Source organism: Tachypleus tridentatus, chromosome 3 (assembly GCF_004210375.1).
Source record: "Tachypleus tridentatus isolate NWPU-2018 chromosome 3, ASM421037v1, whole genome shotgun sequence".
NCBI classification, from domain to species: domain Eukaryota; kingdom Metazoa; phylum Arthropoda; class Merostomata; order Xiphosura; family Limulidae; genus Tachypleus; species Tachypleus tridentatus.
The window spans coordinates 39632391-39659977 of record NC_134827.1 but is presented as its reverse complement, the minus strand read 5'-3'; the positions used below and the strand labels follow the sequence as shown (position 1 = coordinate 39659977).

The 27587-nt window shown below is 33.7% G+C and overlaps 1 long non-coding RNA gene across 5 annotated transcripts; it reads right to left on the bottom strand.

Moving 5' to 3' along the window:
• Positions 1–1893: 1893 nt before the first annotated feature.
• On the bottom strand, positions 1894–27567 carry LOC143246733 (uncharacterized). 5 transcript variants are annotated; one of them, XR_013026118.1, is made up of 6 exons: positions 27409–27567; positions 21115–21269; positions 7855–8898; positions 5187–5307; positions 2601–4433; positions 1894–2219 (listed from the first exon to the last, which is right to left on the bottom strand). It is a non-coding gene; the product is annotated as an uncharacterized LOC143246733 (long non-coding RNA). The 5 variants fall into 5 exon arrangements; XR_013026119.1 differs by having other exon boundaries at positions 27399–27555; XR_013026120.1 differs by lacking the exon at positions 27409–27567 and adding an exon at positions 27225–27392.
• Between the last annotated feature and the right edge of the window lie 20 nt (positions 27568–27587).

The window sequence follows — 27587 nt, the reverse complement described above, 5'->3', positions numbered from 1 at the left end:
CTTCAAAGAAGTTACCCGTTCAAATAAAGTGTGATCAGTCACAAAACTATCCACAAATTACCCCAAACTTCAGAGAAGTGACCCGTTCAAACAAGGTGTGATCAGTCACAAAACTATCCACAAATTACCCCAAACTTCAGAGAAGTGACCCGTTCAAACAAGGTGTGATCAGTCACAAAACTATCCACAAATTACCCCAAACTTCAGAGAAGTGACCCGTTCAAATAAGGTGTGATCAGTCACAAAACTATCCACAAATTACCCCAAACTTCAAAGAAGTTACCCGTTCAAATAAAGTGTGATCAGTCACAAAACTATCCACAAATTACCCCAAACTTCAGAGAAGTGACCCGTTCAAACAAGGTGTGATCAGTCACAAAACTATCCACAAATTACCCCAAACTTTAGAGAAGTGACCCGTTCAAATAAGGTGTGATCAGTCACAAAAATATCCACAAATTACCCCAAACTTCAGAGAAGTGACCCGTTCAAATAAAGTGTGATCAGTCACAAAACTATCGACAAATTACCCCAAACTTCAGAGAAGTGACCCGTTCAAATAAAGTGTGATCAGTCACAAAACTATCCACAAATTACCCCAAACTTCAGAGAAGTGACCCGTTCAAATAAAGTGTGATCAGTCACAAAACTATCCACAAATTACCCCAAACTTCAAAGAAGTTACCCGTTCAAATAAAGTGTGATCAGTCACAAAACTATCCACAAATTACCCCAAACTTCAGAGAAGTGACCCGTTCAAACAAGGTGTGATCAGTCACAAAACTATCCACAAATTACCCCAAACTTTAGAGAAGTGACCCGTTCAAATAAGGTGTGATCAGTCACAAAAATATCCACAAATTACCCCAAACTTCAGAGAAGTGACCCGTTCAAATAAAGTGTGATCAGTCACAAAACTATCGACAAATTACCCCAAACTTCAGAGAAGTGACCCGTTCAAATAAAGTGTGATCAGTCACAAAACTATCCACAAATTACCCCAAACTTCAGAGAAGTGACCCGTTCAAATAAAGTGTGATCAGTCACAAAACTATCCGCAAGTTACCCCAATCTTCAGAGAAGTGACCCGTTCAAATAAGGTGTGATCAGTCACAAAACTATCCACAAATTACCCATGGACACGTGAGAAATGAAAGTAGAGGTTTCTGAAGAGAGAAGTAACTAATATGTGGTAAAGATATACATAAACAGTAAATAAAGATACACATCGATACGGGATATAAAACAACAATATGGATAAAACCATGGTTTATTAATCTATGCTCTGTGGATCCCTTGGGCTCCACCATAGTTCTCTCGGCCCGCTAGGCAATTTTAGAATGTTAATATTTTTTTCCTAAAACTATAAAATTGAATCAGATTACGCTGTACAAAAAAGTAAAATATATCTTTAATATAACATGTTTATCACGTATTGGGCCTTTTAATATTTTATTCTGCATAACGCCAGACGATTTTATTTAGTTTAGGGGAAGTTTTAGCGGTGAAATTGTTAATATAATATAATTAATATCGACTATGGCACATCTGGTTGCCAATAGATATGGCGCCATCTCAAGATTGCATGCGTTATTAGAGATTCAAGAGAGGCTGGTACTTTTCGTACAAAACATCGGTCAAATCTGGGTAGGATGCCAACTGTCATTTAAATACCAAACCTCGAAGAATTAAGGATATGTCAGCAAATTGCTTAATTGACTAAATACGGCGAGTAAAAGAGAGTCCAGTATTTTTTCGCTTTAGATGAATGAATCAACAGATGTCACACATTATACGACGTTGCTTGTGTTTGTTCGCTATATTCACGAAACTAGTTTTGAAGAAGACATGCTAACTTGCAAACCTTTGTCCAGTCAAACAACAGACGAGAAATCATTTAAACTGATCGATTTATTTATGGAAGAACATGAGATCCAATGACAGCTTTGCTCAAGTATTTGCACTGATGGAGCTGCAGCTATGATTGGAAAACCTTTAGTCGCAGTGGCACGTATAAAATTCGGGCTTGATTGCTTCAAAAATCTCAGTGGTTTTTATTTACGAATGAAATTTCCTCAAGTGAAGATACAAAAGTTTCAGTCGTGCAGAACAAATCTGATTTGTGTACAACAACTGTGGAGTACTTCTCTCCGCATTTAGAAAGTTTACCATGGATTCAAAATTCCTTGTTGATTTTCCAAAAATGAACAGATTACACCCTAAAAACAAAATATTAGCAGGAAAAAATTACACAATTTTCAAATGGCTATGGAATACTTTGAAATAAGTAACAGTTTTGAAAATTTGATGAGTTTTTCAACAACATATCTTTTTGAACAAACACGTTCACTGTACACAGTTACAAAGACCAAATTTACAAACAGGCTAAATATTGAAGATTATTTGGGCTTACAAGTAACAACCATAACTCCAAATATTGAACTACTTTGTGAACAAAAGCAACACCATCCGAGCCACTAGTAGATAAATAAATACACTGTACTTTTACTGTTATAAATATTTTAACAAGTAAACATTTTACTTTATATACTGATATTTTTTAGTAAATTTAAATTCTAAAAGCTTGAAGTAAACTTTACCTGGTGCTAGTGGCCGATTGTTTTTATTTTTAGTGTATTTTTTATTGAGGCTCCGAAATGTTATTTCTTTCTGGTGTGAAGCTCTGCTGGTCTGAAACGTCTGGAAACCCCTAAATAAGTCTACAAGAAGTGTTCACACTGAAATGATAAAAATGGTTTTGGATAACTTAATGAGATGTTTCGATATGTGTGAAGAAGTATTGTCTTATCTAAAGGCGACCCCTCTAACAAAATATATGTGAATAGTCAAAGTTATTTAAGAGAACAATAACAGATTGTAGATACAATACCAGCTAATAATAACAAAGTAATATTATCACAATGCTATAATTCGAGGTTCCGTTCCAGTGGTAGACAAAACATACATAATCCACTGAATAGACTGGAGCTAAAACAACTGTAGCGAAGAGTTTAACACCCAAAATTAATAGGAGGTGTTGATATTATACCAACTTAATGACTAAGTGTTATATATTTAATGAAATATAATTTCAACAAACTTTGTGCAAAACTATATTATTACTGAAAGTAACCTTCTGGCGAAAACTGGTTTTCTTCCTTCACGTTTTTAATGATTCACTTTTCAGTCTTTTCAAATTAGTATTATAAGATTTATTTAAACAATTCAAGCCTTATAAAGTTATTTTAAGGTAAAGATTATAAGATTTATTTAAACAATGTATGCCTGATAAAGTTATTTTCAGGTAAGAATTATAAGATTTATTTAAACAATGTAAGCCTTACAAAGGTATTTTCAGGTAAAGATTATAATATTTATTTAAACAATTTAGGTCTGATAAAGTTATTTTAAGATAAAAATTATAAGATTTATTTAAACAATGTAAGCCTTATAAAGGTATTTTCAGATAAAAAATTATAAGATTTATTGAAACATTGTAAGCTTTTTAAAGGTATTTTGAAACAAAGACAAGAAGATAATGATACCGAAGTCACTGATCTATTGTTTTCAATCCTAGTGTTCACGTCTGTATTTGAAATTCTGGGTATTCTTTCAAATTCTGATGCAAAATAATAGAACATGAGATCAAAGTCTTTACTCTAATTGTTAGATTAGCATTATAGTTGTGTCTTATGCAAAGTAAAAACCTTGATAAAGTAGTCTGGGATCTAATAGTTAACTCATATTCAATAAAACTGTAAGAAACGACCTCGGTGTTTTTAATGAATTTATATTTGTAAAAACAAACGGTCGTTCACGAAAGTGTTCCATAGCAAGATAGTTGCGGAATTTAGATCCTGTTAAATATGGAAAGGAAAATGTTTATATACTTTTTATTATAATTACTAAGCCTAATATTATAATATTATTAGTATCATTTTCAAAACTACAGTTTTCGGGTTTTTGCAAATAATCTGCTGTCGTTTCAGTACTCATGTAAATATAGTAAATGTATTAATAAAGCGAAAAACAAACAGTTTAATAATGTTCCTAAGAAGTCTTAGCTAATCACAATTTTTTATCCATAAAATTGAAATTGTAAATCAGTTCTGTAAGAGCACACAAAAAATTAATTTTCTTTTTCATTCAAGAATAATTCTACCCATAAGTTAGTTTAATAACAAATATACCAAAACATTTCTTCTTTTCTTAAGTAAGTTGAAACTGGAATTCTAACTGACAAAATTATATCATTAAAATTGTACAAGTATTGAATAAAAATAAAAGGACCATATCGATGTTAACAGCAGATGTCGCTGAGAGTCAGGAATTTACCCATAAGACTGCGGAACACAGCGTCCATACTGTGAAAAGGGCAAATTCGAAGAGCACACTAGACCATCGCAACACTGATGTGGAGAGTACGTGTTACACTGCAAAAAACGAATAGAAACGTTTCAGTTTAAGACAACCAACCCTTTTAAATAATAAACTAAAACAAAACATGGCTGGAAACATTCTAATTATCCCCTCGTACTGTTTATTCTTCACGTAATTCTTGAGATCGTCATATGTACAATGTTCCACTTGTAATTCAGTTTTGTTCTAATAAACTACATCAAACAACACTTTGTTCTCATCAGCAGGAATTTATCCAGGTTTAATAATTTCTGGATGAATTGTCTTTAAAAGAAAAGTTCTAAATTACTTTAGTTTCATCACGATTACTGTGCGACTGAATTTTAAAAGTAAACGATAAAACCTATATACGTGACATTTATCAGGTCAATCATTCCCCTGTATATGTACAATCTAAAAAATATTTGATATTTTATATATCTATATAAACAGAGAAAAATACAGTAAACAGAACAAAAGATGTTTTAAACAAAACAGATAACACTGTCTAACGGAACAAATCATAAACTAAATGAAAACAACTGACAAATTACAAATACTACGGCTGATTAATAATGGCCAACACTGCTAGTGTCAACACTACCTTTCTAAACAAATCTTTGATTATTTCCTGTGAACACAAATTTATGATATTAAATAAAGAGACAAATTACAATAAAATATTAAGCTATGAAATACACACATCAACACACATTTCTAACTGCTGTTATTTTCAAAATATAAAATATACACGTTATATACCATCTTTAGTTGTTTAACAAACTTACCCCTTCAAGTTCCCCCAAACACGACAAAGCAGCTTGAACAACATTCATTAAAAAATACAGCCAATCACGATCAACCTGCTTCTTTCGTTCATTATATAATCCAAAAGTAGGGGTCAAAAAACTGAAATGTTACAAAATAGTCATAAGTTTACAAATGTTAGATTTAACAAACAATCTGTGGGAATAAACATATACATACTGTTTGAGGTTTAAAATTATAACAATACTTTTGTTTGTCTACGTCTATAATTATTGCAGTTTTACATTTTTAACAATATTCTTAAATGTTGATGCCTATAACTGTTGGAAGTATGAAATTAACAACAGTAATCTTGTTTCTTTACGTCTATAATGATTGTAGGTTTTACATTTGTAACAATACTCTTTATTGTTTATGTGTATTGTGTTGGAGGTATTAAACTATAACAATATTCTTAATTCTTTATGTTTGTAACAGTTGGATGTTTATATTAACAATAATTATCTGGATTGTTTATGTCTATAATTATTGGAGGTTTTATATTTATACCAACACTTTTCACTGTTTATGTTTATAAGTGTAGGAGGTTTCAAACTATAACAATACTTTTGATTGATTATGTTTCTAACTGTTGGATGTTTAAATTAACAACAATACTCTTGACTGTTTATTTTTGTAACTGTTGGAGATTTAAAATTACAACAATATTCAGGTTTGTTTACGTCTTTGATAATTATTGGAGGTTTTACATTTCTAGCAATACTCTTTACTAATGATATGTATAAATGCTGAGGGTTAAAATTATATCAATAATATTGTTTGTTTATGTCTATAATTTTGGAGTATTTATATTTGTAACAATACTACTGACACGATGAAGTATATAAATGTTAGAAGTTTAATATTATAACGATACTTATATTTGTTTACGTTTATAATTATTGGTGGTTTGGATTTGTAACAATACTCTTTATTATTTAAGTGTACAACTGATGAAGGTTTGAAATTAAAAACAATACTTCTGTTTAAATATGTATATAATTATTGGAGGTTTTACATTTGTAACAGTACTCTTGATACTTTACGTGTATAACTGTTTGACTTTTCAAATTAAAAACTATACATTTCCTTATTTACGCCTATAGATATTGGTGAATTTACATTTCTAATAATAATGTTTATTCTTTATGTGTATAACTGTTAGAGGTTTGAAATAATAACAATACTCTTGTTTCCTTACGTCTATAATTATTGGAGGTTTTACATTTGTAACAATACTCTTGACACGTTGATGTGTTTAGCTGTTGTAGGTTTAAAATTATAACAATACTTATATTTGTTAAGATCTATAATTACCTGAGCGATTACATTTCTAACAATACTGCTGACTGCATAGTTTAATATTACAATATAATACACTATTTTCAACAGTTTAAGATTACAATATAACCCACAACTTGTATAGCTTCGGATTACAATATTACCTACTATATATAAAGCTATGGATTACAATATAACCCAGTACTGGTATAGTTTTATATTATAATATAACCCATTACTTGTATAGTTGTTGGTTAAAATATAACCAAGTACTTGTATAGTTTTAGATTGCAATATAACTCACTACTTGTGCAGTTTTAGATCAAAATATAACCCACTATTTGTATAGTTTTATATTACAATATAACTTACTATTTGTAGTTTTATATCACAATGTAACCCAGTATTTCAAAAGTTTTAGATTACAGTACTTTCCACTCCTTGTATAGTTTTAGGTTACAATATAACCACTATTTGGTATAGCTTTGGTCCACAATATTACCCATTACTGGCATAATTTTAGATTATAATATAACTATTATTTGTATAGTGTTGGATTACAATATAACCCACTATTTGTTTAGTTTTAGATTATAATATAACTTACTACTTGTATAGTTTTAGATTACAATATAACACACTACTTGCATAGTTATAGGTTACAATATAACCAACTATTTATCTAGTTTTAGATTACGATATAACGCACTACTTGCATAGTTATAGGTTACAATATAACCAACTAATTTTGTAGTTTTGTATTATAATTTCACTCACTATTTGTATAGTTTAGGTTACAATACAATCCACGAATTTTATAGTTTTAGGTTACAAAGTAACGCATTACTTGTATAGGTTTAGATAACAACATAACTCACTATTTATTTAGTTTTAAGTTACAATATAATCCACTACTTCTATAGTTTTAGGTTATAAAGTAACGCACTACTTGTATAGGTTTAGATAACAACATAACTCACTATTTGTTCAGTTTTAGGTCACAATATAACAGCTTGTATAGCTTTAGGTTACAATACAACCCACTATTTGTTTAGTTTTAGGTTACAATATAACCCACTACTTGTTTACTTTTAGGTTACAATATAATCCACTACTTCTATAATTTTAGGTTACAAAGTAACGCACTAGTTGTATAGGTTTAGATAACAGCATAACTCACTATTTGTTTAGTTTTAGGTTACAATATAATCCACTACTTGTATACCTTTAGGTTACAATACAACCCACTACTTGTATAGTTTCAGGTTATAGTATAACCCACTACAATGGTACTTCTCTTTCCTCTGTATTTGTTTTCCGTTTTTAGTTACTTTATACGAATGAGATATCTTCAAGTTAATAACTTACCTTCATATATTCAACTTTTACTGAATTTCTTGTAATTCATCGCTTGACTTCAACCTCATTAATATATTGTTAGTCGGTATTCCAACGTTCGAACTCGATGTTACGCTTACGTTGTTTTATTCTTATAACGAATGTTTTCCTAGTGATAAAAATTGCCTTCCGTTTTATTCAGTGTCTGTTTTTTTACCAAATGGATTATCTTTCATTTCAGCCATTTTCATCAGGAAGATAATTTGATAATTATCATGTGTCTTCAACGTCGCCACGAAGTCCAAAACAAGTGATTTTTATTCATTACAAATATGTATTCATGAATTGTAAACAAATAGTTTAACATACTTTCAATTGACTTCATTTTTCTTTTATATTGTTGTTTTTAACCCTGATACGTGAATATTTGATTTACATACGAACTAACCACCAGTTGTTGTAAAGGTTTAGTCTGTTTTTGTCATTTCATCTCATATAATATTCAGTTAGTTTTGTTGTTACCATGTCACATCGTGTTCTATATCACTTTACAATATTACTAACAGTACAGAGTGAGTTGCATAACAGAATATTACTAAAATTACCTCAAAGAGTCTACAAAATGATTTTCATGTTCCAACATGAGCATATTAATATATTACAATAGTTGTCAGTTATTCCATATGTAAAGTCGGATACCGGTTGGTCTTGTGTTGACGTGAACAACGGACACATTTGAGATAGCAAAACACCAGTATTTATTGTTTAAAAATGATACACACTTGACACTAGCCATAGAAAGAAATAACATCTAATTATTAATATAAAACAGCAAAAATCTAGTCGTAAGCTGATACTATAGAGAAAAATCTATGAAGTGATAAGTGATTAACCCAGCTAAATTAGAACCGAATTTTCTTCATAGCAAGAGAAAAGGTTTATTGTCAGGTCGTCCTTGGAGCGAGGAAGGGGCTACCCGTAATGTCTCCTTGAACATGTTCCGAAAATGGACCCTGGGAAATCCCTACGACAGTAATACCCGAAACAACAGCTTCTTCCACTGTAGACTCGACACTGGTAAGACAGAGATAAAATATTATAATTTGTATGAAGTCGACATTTCAAGAAAAAAACACCCGAGAAATGAGATTCGTTTTATGAAATACTAGCGACTCCACGGCACACTTGTATGTTGTTATTTTTAATTACGCACAGAGCTACATAATGGGCTATCTGTGTTCGGCCCACCACGGGTATCAAAACCCGGTTTTTGCGCTGTAAGTCCGCAGACATACCACTTAGCTACTAGGGAGCACACGTGTATGAAAATTTTCTTACACTGTTTTTTTTTTTTTTTTTCTGGCAACCAGTAAAAGTTTCTTTGAATTTTGCACAAATTTTTGGATGCTGTCTGTAGTTCTGAGGTGATAGAACAGTACAAAATCACAAGTATATTCGATGACAGGGCTCCATCGTAGGGTCAACAGCCTCTAAACAGTAACGATTCACAACACGACAGTTTTATTTTCGAATTATACAGATACATTATAGTGCTTCGACGTGTTGTAGTACAGTTTTAAATCATCTTTACCCTAACTCTGACGTGTTGGAGTACAGTTTTAAGTCATCTATACCCTAACTCTGACGTGTTGTAGTTCAGTTTTAAATCATCTTTACCCTAACTCTGACGTGTTGTAGTACAATGTTAAGTGATCTTTACCCCAACTCTGACGTGTTGTAGTACAGTGGAAAGTGATCTTTACCCTAACTCTGACGTGTTCTAATACAGTATTAAGTCATCTTTACCCTAACTCTGACGTGTTGTAGTACAGTGGAAAGTGATCTTTACCCTAACTCTGACGTGTTGTAGTACAGTATTAAGTCATCTTTACCTTAACTCTGACGTGTTGGAGTACAGTTTTAAGTCATCTTTACCCTAACTCTGACGTGTTGTAGTAGAGTATTAAGTCATCTATACCCTAACTCTGACGTGTTGTAATACAGTATTAAGTCATCTTTACCCTAACTCTGACGTGTTGTAGAACAGTGGCAAGTGATCTTTACCCTAACTCTGACGTGTTGTAGAACAGTGGCAAGTGATCTTTACCCTAACTCTGACGTGTTGTAGTACAGTATTAAGTAATCTTTACCTTAACTCTGACGTGTTGGAGTACAGTTTTAAGTCATCTATACCCTAACTCTGACGTGTTGTAGTACAATGTTAAGTCATCTTTACCCTAACTCTGACGTGTTGTAGTAGAGTATTAAGTCATCTTTACCCTAACTCTGACGTGTTGTAGTCACATTTACCCTAACTCTAACGTGTTTTAGTACAATGTTAAGTGATATTTACCCCAACTCTGACGTGTTGTAGTACAGTGGAAAGTGATCTTTACCCTAACTCTGACGTGTTCTAATACAGTATTAAGTCATCTTTACCCTAACTCTGACGTGTTGTAGTACAGTGGAAAGTGATCTTTACCCTAACTCTGACGTGTTGTAGTACAGTATTAAGTCATCTTTACCTTAACTCTGACGTGTTGGAGTACAGTTTTAAGTCATCTTTACCCTAACTCTGACGTGTTGTAGTAGAGTATTAAGTCATCTATACCCTAACTCTGACGTGTTGTAATACAGTATTAAGTCATCTTTACCCTAACTCTGACGTGTTGTAGAACAGTGGCAAGTGATCTTTACCCTAACTCTGACGTGTTGTAGTACAGTATTAAGTAATCTTTACCTTAACTCTGACGTGTTGGAGTACAGTTTTAAGTCATCTATACCCTAACTCTGACGTGTTGTAGTACAATGTTAAGTCATCTTTACCCTAACTCTGACGTGTTGTAGTAGAGTATTAAGTCATCTTTACCCTAACTCTGACGTGTTGTAGTCACATTTACCCTAACTCTAACGTGTTTTAGTACAATGTTAAGTCATCTTTACCCTAACTCTGACGTGTTGTAATACAGTATTAAGTCATCTTTACCCTTACTCTGACGTGTTGTAGTACAGTGGTAAGTGATCTTTACCCTAACTATGACGTGTTGTAGTACAGTATTAAGTCATCTTTACCCCAACTCTGACGTGTTGTAGTACAGTGAAAAGTGATCTTTACCCTAACTCGGACGTGTTGTAGTTCAGTTTTAAATCATCTTTACCCTAACTCTGACGTGTTGTAGTACGATGTTAAGTGATCTTTACCCCAACTCTGACGTGTTGTAGTACAGTGGAAAGTGATCTTTACCCTAACTCTGACGTGTTGTAGTACAGTGGCAAGTGATCTTTACCCTAACTCTGACATGTTGTAGTACAGTATTAAGTCATCTTTACCTTAACTCTGACGTGTTGGAGTACAGTTTTAAGTCATCTATACCCTAACTCTGATGTGTTGTAGTACAATGTTAAGTCATCTTTACCCTAACTCTGACGTGTTGTAGTAGAGTATTAAGTCACTTTTACCCTAACTCTGACGTGTTGTAGTAGAGTATTAAGTCATTTTTACCCTAACTCTGACGTGTTGTAGTCACATTTACCCTAACTCTAACGTGTTTTAGTACAATGTTAAGTCATCTTTACCCTAACTCTGACGTGTTCAAGTACAGTTTTAAGTCATCTATACCCTAACTCTGACGTGTTGTAATACAGTATTAAGTCATCTTTACCCTAACTCTGACGTGTTGTAGTACAGTGGTAAGTGATCTTTACCCTAACTATGACGTGTTGTAGTACAGTATTAAATCATCTTTACCCCAACTCTGACGTGTTGTAGTACAGTATTAAGTCATCTTTACCCCAACTCTGACATGTTGTAGTACAGTATTAAGTCATCTTTACCTTAACTCTGACGTGTTGGAGTACAGTTTTAAGTCATCTATACCCTAACTCTGACGTGTTGTAGTACAATGTTAAGTCATCTTTACCCTAACTCTGACGTGTTGTAGTAGAGTATTAAGTCATCTTTACCCTAACTCTGACGTGTTGTAGTAGAGTATTAAGTCATCTTTACCCTAACTCTGACGTGTTGTAGTCACATTTACCCTAACTCTAACGTGTTTTAGTACAATGTTAAGTGATCTTTACCCCAACTCTGACGTGTTGTAGTAGAGTATTAAGTCATCTTTACCTTAACTCTGACGTGTTGGAGTACAGTGTTAAGTCATCTATACCCTAACTCTGATGTGTTGTAGTACAATGTTAAGTCATCTTTACCCTAACTCTGACGTGTTGTAGTAGAGTATTAAGTCATTTTTACCCTAACTCTGACGTGTTGTAGTAGAGTATTAAGTCATTTTTACCCTAACTCTGACGTGTTGTAGTCACATTTACCCTAACTCTAACGTGTTTTAGTACAATGTTAAGTCATCTTTACCCTAACCCTGATTTGTTGCAGTACAGTATTATGTCATCTTCTCCCTAACTCTGACGTGTTCAAGTACAGTTTTAAGTCATCTATACCCTAACTCTGACGTGTTGTAATACAGTATTAAGTCATCTTTACCCTTACTCTGACGTGTTGTAGTACAGTGGTAAGTGATCTTTACCCTAACTATGACGTGTTGTAGTACAGTATTAAGTCATCTTTACCCCAACTCTGACGTGTTGTAGAACAGTATTAAGTCATCTTTACCCTAACTCTGACGTGTTGTAGTACAGTTTTAAGTCATGTATACCCTAACTCTGACGTGTTGTAATACAGTATTAAGTCATCTTTACCCTAACTCTGACGTGTTGTAGTACAGTATTAAGTCATCTTTACCCTAACTCTGACGTGTTGTAGTACAGTATTAAGTCATCTTTACCCTAACTCTGACGTGTTGTAGTACAGTGTTAAGTCATCTTTACCCTAACTCTGACGTGTTGTAGTACAGTATTAAGTCATCTTTACCTTAACTCTGACGTGTTGGAGTACAGTTTTAAGTCATCTATACCCTAACTCTGACGTGTTGTAGTACAATGTTAAGTCATCTTTACCCTAACTCTGACGTGTTGTAGTAGAGTATTAAGTCATCTTTACCCTAACTCTGACGTGTTGTAGTAGAGTATTAAGTCATCTTTACCCTAACTCTGACGTGTTGTAGTACAGTGTTAAGTCATCTTTACCCTAACTCTGACCTGTTGCAGTACAGTATTATGTCATCTTCTCCCTAACTCTGACGTGTTCAAGTACAGTTTTAAGTCATCTATACCCTAACTCTGACGTGTTGTAATACAGTATTAAGTCATCTTTACCCTAACTCTGACGTGTTGTAGTACAGTGGTAAGTGATCTTTACCCTAACTATGACGTGTTGTAGTACAGTATTAAGTCATCTTTACCCCAACTCTGACGTGTTGTAGTACAGTATTAAGTCATCTTTACCCTAACTCTAACGTATTGTAATACAATGTTAAGTCATCTTTACTCTAACTCTGACGTGTTGTAGTACAGTATTAAATCATCTTTACCCTAACTCTGACGTGTTGTAGTACAGTATTAAATCACCTTTACCCTAACTCTGACGTGTTGTAGTCACATTTACCCTAACTCTAACGTGTTGTAGTACAATGTTAAGTCATCTTTACCCTAACTCTGACGTGTTACAGTACACTATTAAGTCATCTTTACCCTAACTCTGACGTACAGTTTTAAGTCATCTATACCCTAACTCTGACGTGTTGTAGTACAGTATTAAGTCATCTTTACCCCAACTCTGACGTGTTGTAGTACAGTTTTAAGTCATCTATACCCTAACTTTGACGTGTTGTAATACAGTATTAAGTCATCTTTACCCTAACTCTGACGTGTTGTAGTACAGTGGTAAGTCATCTTTACCCCAACTCTGACGTGTTGTAGTACAGTTTTAAGTCATCTATACCCTAACTCTGACGTGTTGTAAGTACAGTATTAAGTCATCTTTACCCTAACTCTGACGTGTTGTAGTACAGTCATCTTTACCCTAACTCTGACGTGTTAAGTGATCTTTACCCTAACTCTGACGTGTTGTAGTTCAGTTTTAAATCATCTTTACCCTAACTCTGACGTGTTGTAGTACAGTATTATGTTAAGTGATCTTTACCCCAACTCTGACGTGTTGTAGTACAGTGGAAAGTGATCTTTACCCTAACTCTGACGTGTTGTAGTACAGTGGCAAGTGATCTTTACCCTAACTCTGACGTGTTGTAGTACAGTATTAAGTCATCTTTACCTTAACTCTGACGTGTTGGAGTACAGTTTTAAGTCATCTATACCCTAACTCTGACGTGTTGTAGTACAATGTTAAGTCATCTTTACCCTAACTCTGACGTGTTGTAGTAGAGTATTAAGTCATCTATACCCTAACTCTGACGTGTTGTAGTACAGTATTAAGTCATCTTTACCCTAACTCTGACGTGTTGTAGTACAGTGGCAAGTGATCTTTACCCTAACTCTGACGTGTTGTAGTACAGTATTAAGTCATCTTTACCCTAACTCTGACGTGTTGGAGTACAGTTTTAAGTCATCTATACCCTAACTCTGACGTGTTGTAAGTCATCTCTACCCTAACTCTACAGTATTAAGTCATCTTTACCCTAACTCTGACGTGTTGTAGTACAGTAGTACAATGTTAAGTCATCTTTACCCTAACTCTGACGTGTTGTAGTACAGTATTAAGTCATCTTTACCCTAACTCTGACGTGTTGTAGTACAGTATTAAGTCATCTTTACCCTAACTCTGACGTGTTGTAGTACAGTGTTAAGTCATCTTTACCCTAACTCTGACGTGTTGATCTTTAGTACAGTGTTAAGTCATCTTTTTACCCTAACTCTGACGTGTTGTAGTACAGTGTTAAGTCATCTTTACCCTAACTCTGACGTGTTGTACAATGTTAAGTCATCTTTACCCTAACTCTGACGTGTTGTAGTACAGTATTAAGTCATCTTTACCCTAACTCTGACGTGTTGTAGTACAGTATTAAGTCACCTTTACCCTAACTCTGACGTGTTGTAGTAGTTAAGTCATTTACCCTAACTCTGACGTGTTTTAGTACAATGTTAAGTCATCTTTACCCTAACTCTGACGTACAGTTTTAAGTCATCTATACCCTAACTCTGACGTGTTGTAGTACAGTATTAAGTCATCTTTACCCTAACTCTGACGTGTTGTAGTACAGTTTTAAGTCATCTATACCCTAACTCTGACGTGTTGTAATACAGTATTAAGTCATCTTTACCCTAACTCTGACGTGTTGTAGTACAGTGGTAAGTGATCTTTACCCTAACTCTGACGTGTTGTAGTACAGTATTAAGTCATCTTTACCCTTTACCCTAACTCTGACGTGTTGTAGTACAGTATTAAGTCATCTTTACCCTAACTCTGACGTGTTGTAGAGATCAGTTACCCTAAGTCAATGTTAAGTGATCTTTACCCTAACTCTGACGTGTTGTAGTACAGTTTTAAGTCATCTTTACCCTAACTCTGACGTGTTGTAGTACAGTATTAAGTCATCTTTACCCTAACTCTGACGTGTTGTAGTACAGTATTAAGTCATCTTTACCCTAACTCTGACGTGTTGTAGTACAATGTTAAGTCATCTTTACCCTAACTCTGACGTGTTGTAGTAGAGTATTAAGTCATCTATACCCTAACTCTGACGTGTTGTAATACAGTATTAAGTCATCTTTACCCTAACTCTGACGTGTTGTAGTACAGTGGCAAGTGATCTTTACCCTAACTCTGACATGTTGTAGTACAGTATTAAGTCATCTTTACCTTAACTCTGACGTGTTGGAGTACAGTTTTAAGTCATCTATACCCTAACTCTGACGTGTTGTAGTACAATGTTAAGTCATCTTTACCCTAACTCTGACGTGTTGTAGTAGAGTATTAAGTCATCTTTACCCTAACTCTGACGTGTTGTAGTCACATTTACCCTAACTCTAACGTGTTTTAGTACAATGTTAAGTCATCTTTACCCTAACTCTGACCTGTTGCAGTACAGTATTATGTCATCTTCTCCCTAACTCTGACGTGTTCAAGTACAGTTTTAAGTCATCTATACCCTAACTCTGACGTGTTGTAATACAGTATTAAGTCATCTTTACCCTAACTCTGACGTGTTGTAGTACAGTGGTAAGTGATCTTTACCCTAACTATGACGTGTTGTAGTACAGTATTAAGTCATCTTTACCCCAACTCTGACGTGTTGTAGTACAGTATTAAGTCATCTTTACCCTAACTCTGACGTGTTGATCTTTACCCCAACTCTGAGTAGTACAGTTTTAAGTCATCTATACCCTAACTCTAACGTATTGTAATACAATGTTAAGTCATCTTTACCCTAACTCTGACGTGTTGTAGTACAGTATTAAATCATCTTTACCCTAACTCTGACGTGTTGTAGTACAGTATTAAATCACCTTTACCCTAACTCTGTCATCTACGTGTTGTAGTCTGACGTGTTGTAGTAGAGTATTAAGTCATCTTTACCCTAACATCTTTACCCTAACTCTAACGTGTTGTAGTACACTATTAAGTCATCTTTACCCTAACTCTGACGTACAGTTTTAAGTCATCTATACCCTAACTCTGACGTGTTGTAGTACAGTATTAAGTCATCTTTACCCCAACTCTGACGTGTTGTAGTACAGTTTTAAGTCATCTATACCCTAACTTTGACGTGTTGTAATACAGTATTAAGTCATCTTTACCCTAACTCTGACGTGTTGTAGTACAGTGGTAAGTCATCTTTACCCCAACTCTGACGTGTTGTAGTACAGTTTTAAGTCATCTATACCCTAACTCTGACGTGTTGTAATACAGTATTAAGTCATCTTTACCCTAACTCTGACGTGTTGTAGTACAGTGGAAAGTGATCTTTACCCTAACTCTGACGTGTTGTAGTTCAGTTTTAAATCATCTTTACCCTAACTGTGACGTGTTGTAGTACAATGTTAAGTGATCTTTACCCCAACTCTGACGTGTTGTAGTACAGTGGAAAGTGATCTTTACCCTAACTATGACGTGTTGTAGTACAGTGGCAAGTGATCTTTACCCTAACTCTGACGTGTTGTAGTACAGTATTAAGTCATCTTTACCTTAACTCTGACGTGTTGGAGTACAGTTTTAAGTCATCTATACCCTAACTCTGACGTGTTGTAGTACAATGTTAAGTCATCTTTACCCTAACTCTGACGTGTTGTAGTAGAGTATTAAGTCATCTATACCCTAACTCTGACGTGTTCTAATACAGTATTAAGTCATCTTTACCCTAACTCTGACGTGTTGTAGTACAGTGGCAAGTGATCTTTACCCTAACTCTGACATGTTGTAGTACAGTATTAAGTCATCTTTACCTTAACTCTGACGTGTTGGAGTACAGTTTTAAGTCATCTATACCCTAACTCTGACGTGTTGTAGTACAATTTAAGTCATCTATACCCTAACTCTGACGTGTTGTAGTAGAGTATTAAGTCATCTTTACCCTAACTCTGACGTGTTGTAGTCACATTTACCCTAACTCTAACGTGTTTTAGTACAATGTTAAGTCATCTTTACCCTAACTCTGACCTGTTGCAGTACAGTATTATGTCATAAGTCATCTACCCTAACTCTGACGTGTTCAAGTACAGTTTTAAGTCATCTATACCCTAACTCTGACGTGTTGTAATACAGTATTAAGTCATCTTTACCCTAACTCTGACGTGTTGTAGTACAGTGGTAAGTGATCTTTACCCTAACTATGACGTGTTGTAGTACAGTATTAAGTCATCTTTACCCCAACTCTGACGTGTTGTAGTACAGTTTTAAGTCATCTATACCCTAACTCTGACGTGTTGTAATACAGTATTAAGTCATCTTTACCCTAACTCTGACGTGTTGTAGTACAGTGGAAAGTGATCTTTACCCTAACTCTGACGTGTTGTAGTTCAGTTTTAAATCATCTTTACCCTAACTCTGACGTGTTGTAGTACAGTGTTAAGTGATCTTTACCCCAACTCTGACGTGTTGTAGTACAGTGGAAAGTGATCTTTACCCTAACTCTGACGTGTTGTAGTACAGTGGCAAGTGATCTTTACCCTAACTCTGACGTGTTGTAGTACAGTATTAAGTCATCTTTACCTTAACTCTGACGTGTTGGAGTACAGTTTTAAGTCATCTATACCCTAACTCTGACGTGTTGTAGTACAATGTTAAGTCATCTTTACCCTAACTCTGACGTGTTGTAGTAGAGTATTAAGTCATCTATACCCTAACTCTGACGTGTTGTAATACAGTATTAAGTCATCTTTACCCTAACTCTGACGTGTTGTAGTACAGTGGCAAGTGATCTTTACCCTAACTCTGACATGTTGTAGTACAGTATTAAGTCATCTTTACCTTAACTCTGACGTGTTGGATTACAGTTTTAAGTCATCTATATTCTAACTCTGACGTGTTGTAGTACAATTTTAAGTCATCTTTACCCTAACTCTGACGTGTTGTAGTAGAGTATTAAGTCATCTTTACCCTAACTCTGACGTGTTGTAGTCACATTTACCCTAACTCTAACGTGTTTTAGTACAATGTTAAGTCATCTTTACCCTAACTCTGACCTGTTGCAGTACAGTATTATGTCATCTTCTCCCTAACTCTGACGTGTTCAAGTACAGTGGTAAGTGATCTTTACCCTAACTATGACGTGTTGTAGTACAGTATTAAGTCATCTTTACCCCAACTCTGACGTGTTGTAGTACAGTATTAAGTCATCTTTACCCTAACTCTGACGTGTTGGAGAACAGTTTTAAGTCATCTATACCCTAACTCTAACGTATTGTAATACAATGTTAAGTCATCTTTACCCTAACTCTGACGTGTTGTAGTACAGTGGTAAGTCATCTTTACCCTAACTCTGACGTGTTGTCGTACAGTTTTAAGTCATCTATACCCTAACTCTGACGTGTTGTAATACAGTATTAAGTCATCTTTACCCTAACTCTGACGTGTTGTAGTACTGTGGAAAGTGATCTTTACCCTAACTCTGACGTGTTGTAGTTCAGTTTTAAATCATCTTTACCCTAACTCTGACGTGTTGTAGTACAATGTTAAGTGATCTTTACCCCAACTCTGACGTGTTGTAGTACAGTGGAAAGTGATCTTTACCCTAACTCTGACGTGTTGTAGTACAGTGGCAAGTGATCTTTACCCTAACTCTGACGTGTTGTAGTACAGTATTAAGTCATCTTTACCTTAACTCTGACGTGTTGGAGTACAGTTTTAAGTCATCTATACCCTAACTCTGACGTGTTGTAGTACAATGTTAAGTCATCTTTACCCTAACTCTGACGTGTTGTAGTAGAGTATTAAGTCATCTATACCCTAACTCTGACGTGTTGTAATACAGTATTAAGTCATCTTTACCCTAACTCTGACGTGTTGTAGTACAGTGGCAAGTGATCTTTACCCTAACTCTGACATGTTGTAGTACAGTATTAAGTCATCTTTACCTTAACTCTGACGTGTTGGAGTACAGTTTTAAGTCATCTATACCCTAACTCTGACGTGTTGTAGTACAATGTTAAGTCATCTTTACCCTAACTCTGACGTGTTGTAGTCACATTTACCCTAACTCTAACGTGTTTTAGTACAATGTTAAGTCATCTTTACCCTAACTCTGACCTGTTGCAGTACAGTATTATGTCATCTTCTCCCTAACTCTGACGTGTTCAAGTACAGTATTAAGTCATCTTTACCCTAACTCTGACATGGTGTGGTACAGTATTAAGTCATCTTTACCCTAACTCTGACGTGTTGGAGAACAGTTTTAAGTCATCTATACCCTAACTCTAACGTATTGTAATACAATGTTAAGTCATCTTTACTCTAACTCTGACGTGTTGTAGTACAGTATTAAATCATCTTTACCCTAACTCTGACGTGTTGTAGTACAGTATTAAATCACCTTTACCCTAACTCTGACGTGTTGTAGTCACATTTACCCTAACTCTAACGTGTTGTAGTACAATGTTAAGTCATCTTTACCCTAACTCTGACGTGTTACAGTACACTATTAAGTCATCTATACCCTAACTCTGACGTGTTGTAATACAGTATTAAGTCATCTTTACCCTAACTCTGACGTGTTGTAGTACAGTGGCAAGTGATCTTTACCCTAACTCTGACATGTTGTAGTACAGTATTAAGTCATCTTTACCTTAACTCTGACGTGTTGGAGTACAGTATTAAATCACCTTTACCCTAACTCTGACGTGTTGTAGTCACATTTACCCTAACTCTAACGTGTTGTAGTACAATGTTAAGTCATCTTTACCCTAACTCTGACGTACAGTTTTAAGTCATCTATACCCTAACTCTGACGTGTTGTAGTACAGTATTAAGTCATCTTTACCCCAACTCTGACGTGTTGTAGTACAGTATTAAGTCATCTTTAGCATAACTCTGACGTGTTGGAGTACAGTTTTAAGTCATCTATACCCTAACTCTGACGTGTTGTAATACAATGTTAAATCATCTTTACCCTAACTCTGACGTATTGTGGTAATGTATTAAGTCATCTTTACCCTAACTCTGACGTGTTGGAGTACAGTTTTAAATCATCTATACCCTAACTCTGACGTGTTGTAGTACAATATTAAGTCATCTTTACCCTAACTCTGATGTCTTGTAGTACAATATTAAGTTATCTTTACCCTAACTCTGACGTGTTGGAGTACAGTTTTAAGTCATCTATACCCTAACTCTGACGTGTTGTAATACAATGTTAAATCATCTTTACTCTAACTCTGACGTATTGTGGTACAGTATTAAGTCATCTTTACCCTAACTCTGACGTGTTGGAGTACAGTTTTAAGTCATCTATACCCTAACTCCGACGTGTTGTAGTACAATGTTAAGTCATCTTTACCCTAACTCTGATGTGTTGTTGTACAATATTAAGTTATCTTTATCCTAACTCTGACGTGTTGCGACTTATTTAAATTAAAAACCGATTCTCCAGATGTTAATTTCAATAATCACAACGTTGAATAACCAGGTCTTTATACCAGATGTGTGAATAATGTAAATATGTAATTTGTATGTAAAAATTGTGTTAAGAATTAGTTTATTTGGACAGAAAGCATTAAGACGTAGTTTATGTGCAATAAATATGTTTAGTTGTGGTTTATATATGTAGAACATCTTAGTACGTACTTTGTATATATAGAATATGTTTATACGTAGTTTTGTAAGCACAGCATATGTTCACATGTAGTTTTGTACAAATATCATAAAATGTAGTTTCTATATATATATAATATAATAATATATGTAGGAGTGTACAAATAAAAACTTACTCTTGCACCACGAAACAGACAAGTAATATAAGCCTCTGTTGTTATTTCGCCCATTAAAAGAAGACAGCCAATCAGAAGAAGGGTAGTTTGCCACTTCATGACGTCACACTATTCGGTCTTCTTCCAGATATTGAAGAAAATGTATTGTCTTCACACTGAGGTTGAAAGGAAGAAATAATTAATCATCAATCTACATATATATACCAGATGTAATACCTACTGGTATACATATATATACCAGATGTAACACCTATTGGTATACATATATATATACCAGATGTAATACCTACTGGTATATATATATACCAGATGTAATACCTACTGGTATACATATGTATACCACATGTAATACCTGCTGGTATATACATATATACCAGATGTAATACCTTCTGGTATATATATATATACCAGATGTAATAACTTCTGGTATATATATATATATCATATGTAATACCTATTAGTATATATATATACCAGATATAATAATTAGTCATCAACTTACTACTATATACACTATGTGGCTAAAAGTAAAGCACACCTATGTGTGCTTGTTGAACAACCATTTCAAAACCATCAGTGTTAATATGGAATTGGTTTCTCCTTTGCTGTTATAACAACTTCCACTCTCCTGGAAGGCTTTTTACTAGATTTTGGAAAATGTCTGAAAGGATTTTCTCCTATTCAACCACAAGGCATCAGTGAGGCCTGGTTCGCCGTCGGCGTTCTTATTCATCCCAAAGGTGTTCGATGGTATTGAGGTCAGGGTTCTGTGCAAGCCAGTCAAGTTATTTCACACCAACCTCGGCAAACAATGTTTTTATGGACCTCGCTTTGTGCACGGATCATTGTCATGTTCAAACAAAAAAGGGCCTTCCTAAACTGTTTCCACAAAGTAGGAAGCACATAATTCTCTACAATGTCAGTGTATGCTGTAGCTTTAAGAATTATCTCCACTGGAACTAAAGAGCTCAGCCCAAACCATGAAGAACAGCCCCATACCATTATTCCTCCTCCTCAAAACTTTACAGTTGACACTGTGCATTCAGGCTGGTAGCGTTCTCCTGGCATCTGCCAAACCCAGATTGGTCTGTTAAACTGCCAGATAGTGAAGAGTTGTTAATCACTCCATAGAACGCGTTTCCATTGTTTCAGAGTTTAATGGCGGTGTGCTTTACACCACGCTTGGGATTGCGCATGCTGATCTTAGGCTCGTGTGTGACAGCTCGGCAGTGGAAACCCATTTCATGAAGCTCTCGACGAACTGTTTATGTGCTGGCGTTGCTTCCATAAGCAGTTTGGAACTCGGTTGTCAGTGTTACAACTGTGACAGACGATGTTTACGCGCTACGCACTTCAGCACACGATAGTCCCGTTCTGTGAGATTGTGTGGCCTACCACTTCGTGGCTGAGCTGTTGTTATTCTCGGACATATACACTTTACTTGTTGGAAGGTTGGCATCCTAGGACAGTGCAATGTTGTAAGTCCCTGAGAACTTCAGTACGATCCATTCTACTTGTTATTATGCGCCTGTTAGTGTATTAACCAGGTGTAATAATTAGTTATGGACCTACGAGTTTTAGATAACAGATGTAATAATTAGTAACAGACCTACGAGTTTTAGATAACAGATGTAATAATTAGTAACAGACCTACGAGTTTTAGATAACAGATGTAATAATTAGTTATGAACCTACGAGTTTTAGATAACAGATGTAATAATTAGTAATGGACCTACGAGTTTTAGATAACAGATATAATAATTAGTTATGGACCTAGGAGTTTTAGATAACAGATGTAATAATTAGTTATGAACATACGAGTTTTAGATAACAGATGTAATAATTAGTTATGGACCTACGAGTTTTAGATAACAGATGTAATAATTAGTCATTAACCAGATGTAACAAAAATTTGTTGTTAGAAAATAATATTAAATTAAATTCTCAAAAATCTGAAACCCAAATTTTATATATCTGATAATCTTTATCTGATAAACCAAGTGCATCTATCACATACAAAGACTATCTGAATCCAAAAGTTAATCAAATCGGTTAAGTTTACGATGGCACTTTTCCTATTACTTGGGTCCGGCATGGCCAAGCGTGTTAAGACGTTTGACTCGTAATCCGAGGGTTGCGTGTTCGAAACCCGGTCGCACCAAACATGTTTGCCTTTTCAGCCGTGAAGGCGTTATAATGTTACGGTCAATCCCACTATTCGTTGGTAAAAGAGTAGCCCAAGAGTTGGCGGTGAATGGTGATGACTAGCTGCCTTTCCTATAGTCTTACACTGCTAAATTAGGGACGGCTAGTACAGATAGCCCTCGAGTAGCTTTGCGCGAAATTCAAAACAAACAAACAGTCCTATTATTTAATAGGTTGTTGAGGTAGTGTTGACGGTGAAACTAAGTTAAACAGACAACAACTGCTTATTGTAGAAATAACAAATAATTTCTTTGTGGTGTGAGCAATAACTTAAAATTAATTGTTTCTCTACGTTTTTCATTAATTTAATAATTAATAACTACAATTAACTTACAACATTTAATGTGTATCCGTGACTCATTCACTTATTATAAACAACAAAGGAGGGACACACAAGAAACCACATCTCTTGATGACGAGAAACCTACTGAAATAAAAATGTATCTCAGAATAGCTGGTATTGGTATTAACACTTGTATTTATAAGGAGAGAACACAATTTCGACGTTGTTCTCTCCTTATAAATAAAAGTGTTAAGTTTCATACCAGCCGTTCTGAGATACAAGAAACCATATCTATTAAAGAGGGCGCGGAAACTGCCTTAGTGTACATGAAAAACATAATTATTTATATATAAACTTAAAGTATTTGTTTTCTTTATTAAGGTGTTTTACAATAATTATTTATATATACACTTAAAGTATTTGTTTTCTTTATAAAGGTGTTTTACCATAATTATTTATATATACACTTAAAGTATTTGTTTTCTTTATTAAGGTGTTTTACAATAATTATTTATATATACACTTAAAGTATTTGTTTTCTTTATTAAGGTGTTTTACAATAATTATTTATATATACACTTAAAGTATTTGTTTTCTTTATTAAGGTGTTTTACAATAATTATTTATATATACACTTAAAGTATTTGTTTTCTTTATTAAGGTGTTTTACAATAATTATTTATATATACACTTAAAGTATTTGTTTTCTTTATTAAGGTGTTTTACCATAATTATTTATATATACACTTAAAGTATTTGTTTTCTTTATTAAGGTATTTTACAATAATTATTTATATATACACTTAAAGTATTTGATTTCTTTATTAAGGTGTTTTACAATAATTATTTATATATACACTTAAAGTATTTGTTTTCTTTCTTAAGGTGTTTCACCATAATTATTTATATATACACTTAAAGTATTTGTTTTCTTTATTAAGGTATTTTACAATAATTATTTATATATACACTTAAAGTATTTGATTTCTTTATTAAGGTGTTTTACAATAATTATTTATATATACACTTAAAGTATTTGTTTTCTTTCTTAAGGTGTTTCACCATAATTATTTATATATACACTTAAAGTATTTGTTTTCATTATTAAGGTGTTTTACCATAATTATTTATATATACACTTAAAGTATTTGTTTTCTTTATTAAGGTGTTTTACAATAATTATTTATATATACACTTAAAGTATTTGTGGCATGGCCAGGTGGCATGGCCAGGTGGGTTAAGGCGTTCGACTCGTAATCTGAGGGTCGCGGGTTCGAATCCCCGTCGCACCAAACATGCTCGCCCTTTAATCCGTAGGGGCGCTATAATGTAACGGTCAACCCCACTATTCGTTGGTAAATAATAGCCCAAGAGTTGGCGGTGGGTAGTGATGACTAGCTGCCTTTCCTATAGTCTTACACTGCTAAATTAGGGACGGCTAGTACAGATAGCCCTCGAGTAGCTTTGCGCGAAATTCAAAACAAACAAACAGTCCTATTATTTAATAGGTTGTTGAGGTAGTGTTGACGGTGAAACTAAGTTAAACAGACAACAACTGCTTATTGTAGAAATAACAAATAATTTCTTTGTGGTGTGAGCAATAACTTAAAATTAATTGTTTCTCTACGTTTTTCATTAATTTAATAATTAATAACTACAATTAACTTACAACATTTAATGTGTATCCGTGACTCATTCACTTATTATAAACAACAAAGGAGGGACACACAAGAAACCACATCTCTTGATGACGAGAAACCTACTGAAATAAAAATGTATCTCAGAATAGCTGGAATTGATATTAACACTTGTATTTATAAGGAGAGAACACAATTTCGACGTTGTTCTCTCCTTATAAATAAAAGTGTTAAGTTTCATACCAGCCGTTCTGAGATACAAGAAACCATATCTATTGAAGAGGGCGCGGAAACTGCCTTAGTGTACATGAAAAACATAATTATTTATATATAAACTTAAAGTATTTGTTTTCTTTATTAAGGTGTTTTACAATAATTATTTATATATACACTTAAAGTATTTGTTTTCTTTATTAAGGTGTTTTACAATAATTATTTATATATATACTTAAAGTATTTGTTTTCTTTATTAAGGTGTTTTACAATAATTATTTATATATACACTTAAAGTATTTGTTTTCTTTATTAAGGTGTTTTACAATAATTATTTATATATACACTTAAAGTATTTGTTTTCTTTATTAAGGTGTTTTACAATAATTATTTATATATACACTTAAAGTATTTGTTTTCATTATTAAGGTGTTTTACCATAATTATTTATATATACACTTAAAGTATTTGTTTTCTTTATTAAGGTGTTTTACAATAATTATTTATATATACACTTAAAGTATTTGTTTTCTTTATTAAGGTGTTTTACAATAATTATTTATATATACACTTAAAGTATTTGTTTTCTTTATTACGGTGTTTTACAATAATTATTTATATATACACTTAAAGTATTTGTTTTCATTATTAAGGTGTTTTACCATAATTATTTATATATACACTTAAAGTATTTGTTTTCTTTATTAAGGTATTTTACAATAATTATTTATATATACACTTAAAGTATTTGATTTCTTTATTAAGGTGTTTTACAATAATTATTTATATATACACTTAAAGTATTTGTTTTCATTATTAAGGTGTTTTACCATAATTATTTATGTTTTACAATAATTATTTATGTATACAATTAAAGTATTTGTTTTCTTTATTAAGGTGTTTTACAATAATTATTTATATATACACTTAAAGTATTTGTTTTCTTTATTAAGGTGTTTTACAATAATTATTTATATATACACTTAAAGTATTTGTGGCATGGCCAGGTGGGTTAAGGCGTTCGACTCGTAATCTGAGGGTCGCGGGTTCGAATCCCCGTCGCACCAAACATGCTCGCCCTTTAATCCGTAGGGGCGCTATAATGTAACGGTCAACCCCACTATTCGTTGGTAAGGAATAGCCCAAGAGTTGGCGGTGGGTAGTGATGACTAGTTGCCTTCCCTCTAGTCTTACACTGCTAAATTAGGGACGGCTAGCACAGATAGCCCAACAGTAGCTTTGCGTGAAATTAAAAAAAACAAAAAACTTATGAGTTTTCTTTAATTTGAATGAGAGGTGTCGTTACCTCCCCGTCCATCACAATCTAAAATGTCTAGAATGTTCAGAGACAAATTGCAGCTTGAACTTAGGGCCTTAAATATGTTAAAAGCACATTAACCACTAGGCCACATCAAGCCATATTTCATAGTTGGACGTAATAAAACACACTTTGTGTAAAATACAGAAATTTTTTCCCGCTTACGAATTTTCGAAACGTTCGATGTTTCTCTCCCTTTCTCAATTATTTTCTTGTTTAAATTACAATTCGGTGTAAAAATATCTTGTTCTTTAGTCACATATGTGATTTTCAATAGCTTGATTTCAAGTCAGAAATCGTTTAATTATCAACTAGTTCCATTTAACTTATAAATATTATCAACTAATCATATTTAACTCATAACTATTATCAACTAATCATATTTAACTTATAACTATTATCAACTAATCATATTTAACTTATAACTATTATCAACTGATTATATTTAACTTACAACTATTATCAACTAATCCAGCTTCACTAATTACATTTCTCAACCAATTATTCTTCACTAATAACAATTACCAACCATCACTTCATTATTTGTATTTATTTCTAAGGGCATTACATTTATTTAAGTGCACCTAATAATAACTTCTCATTAAAAGTAAAGTAAGTTAAGCTTTACCAACTAGTACCTGCTTGCTAGACCAGGTCTGGTTCCAGATCGCTCTGAAACTGTCGGGAGACAGTAAAATAACGTACGCAGAAATAGGTGTGAACTTCCTTCCACCTCCTTCCGTTCCACTTGCTGAGACAGGCGGATGTCTTTCTATCATCTCTGCAACTCTTGGCGGTTTCCTAAAATCAAACAACT